The sequence below is a fragment of the Etheostoma spectabile genome, chromosome 8 (assembly GCF_008692095.1).
Source record: "Etheostoma spectabile isolate EspeVRDwgs_2016 chromosome 8, UIUC_Espe_1.0, whole genome shotgun sequence".
Lineage (NCBI taxonomy): Eukaryota > Metazoa > Chordata > Actinopteri > Perciformes > Percidae > Etheostoma > Etheostoma spectabile.
The window spans coordinates 17901522-17903602 of NC_045740.1; the positions used below are offsets into that span (position 1 = coordinate 17901522).

The following is a 2081-nucleotide window of genomic DNA, read 5'->3' on the forward strand; positions in this document are numbered from 1 at the left end:
AAAATATCGCGATACTATGCTGTATCGATTCCCCCCCCACCCCTAATTGACACGTGACTCACTTACGTGATCTTAGGGCTGGGCAATATGGAGAGTATCAAATATCACAATATTTTAGAATAAAATACCTTGATATTGACAACGCAACAATATTGTAGTGTTGACTATTGGTGCTTTCACAAAATATTTTCACAATGAGATTTGATAAATATCATCAGTAATGTGGATTTAATGACTAAGTGGGTTAAGGCCAATAATAGTACAGTTACAACAGTCTGGTAAGTTCAGGCAATGACAACTTTATTGCCTTTAAAACCAGGAAAAGACAACACTTATGCCATTTTACGATATCCAAAATCTAAGACAACATCTAGCCTCATATCACGATAGATATAATATCGATATGTTACGTGACGTTGCGGCAGCAACTGACGAGTTTGTGAAGCAACAACCGGCACATTGAATTTAACAAAACCTGCAGTAATGATTAACCCCCTCAAACCTTGAGGGAACAATGATGGGCAGCTAATGTGTTTACACAAGGATGTCATCACCTCTTCTCACGTTAGGTCATAGACGACCAGAGAATTATGTAAAGAAACACTCCACTTTTTATCTCTGGAAGTGAGTCATTTTAGTTCCAGTTCTGCAAACTATGAACTATCAATTTATTACTGATGCTATATATCAACATTACATTTTGGACATTGAAACATTGTGATAGAACACAAGTGTTGTCTTTTCCTGGTTTTCAAGACTGCCTTACAGTAAAGGGATGTCATTTTCTGAACTTAACAACCTTACTACCCTTTCAATTATTTGCCTTTACCCACTAAGTCGTTGTTTCCACGCTCTTGTTGTGTTAATACTTTGTAAAAGCACAAATAGGCAACCCTACAATGTTGGAGCAGCATCGATGTATTTGGTCAAGAATATTGGGAGGTTAGATATTTTCTCTTATTAAAATCTGTAATTATTCAATCAAAGAATGCACAGAAGACTCAGAATCGTCCCAAATTTCCTGCACCTTTTTATATGATAATGTTTCCACATGATACAAAAACTGTAAGGGGTCTTGAAAAAACTGCTGTGCCTTTTATAGTCCGTGTTAATCCCCTAACAACTAGGGTTGCATGATATTAACAAAATGTGATCTTGCGATATTGATTATGAACAGTGCAATAGATATTAATTTAGATATTTTTAAAACGTATGTTACGTTAAAACGCATCGTAACAATATTCATAGATTCATAACGATATAGTGCACAGTGAGACTCATATACAGCTCCGTGGGGCGGCCGAGAATGAAAGATATTTAATCGATCCGACTCCAAACTCTGTCTGAACTTTTGTAAATCTACCTGGGAGAAATAGATGCGGGATGGATTTGTACCGTTTGTCTAGGTTATTCAGAAGCTCCTTGAAGCCTTTTTATCCACTGTACAGCTGGGCAAAGAAGTTATAGCATTGGGGATTTTGGTATGTCTCTTTGAGTCCTTGTCATACTTTGTAATGAGGCTTGTTTGGCTAGCTCTGGCGTATTGACTGCAACAGTTGTTTTTTGGGGGATAGTATCATGCACTCATGAGTCGTTTTGTTGTGTTGTCTCCGTCTATTTCTGCATTTCCACTTTCACTCTGCCACACAGTCAACGGACAGGATGCATCGCTCCACAAAAGAAACACAATAATGCCCTTATTGTGACACATTCAATATAATATTGCGTAAAAAGATATCGCGATAACAATATTGAGTTGATGTATCATGCACCCCTAGATTAAATAGCAATGTGTGACTGTTGACTCAAGTATTAAAGTCCTCAAATTTAAAAAATTGAAATGGGTCATTGAGCATAATGAGAACTTTTACTTTTGGTACTTCAAGTATATTTTGATTGATTCTAAAACTTTTAGGTAAGTTCTTGAATGCAGTAAACTGTGGTATTGCCATCGGAGTACTTCTTCCACCACTGGTTGAGAGCAACTGCAAAAAATGAACTTGCACAAGAGAACAGGGTCAGAAACAACTTTGTTGGTCAAGTATGTGTCAACCAAGCATGTTGGCCAATGAAGTTATTTC

General features: G+C 37.0%; 1 protein-coding gene across 3 annotated transcripts in view; it reads right to left on the reverse strand.

Moving 5' to 3' along the window:
- Positions 1–2081, reverse strand: part of LOC116693712 (bromodomain-containing protein 1) — a gene marked incomplete at its 3' end in the record, with an annotated part of 18285 nt that overhangs the window by 14076 nt on the left and 2128 nt on the right.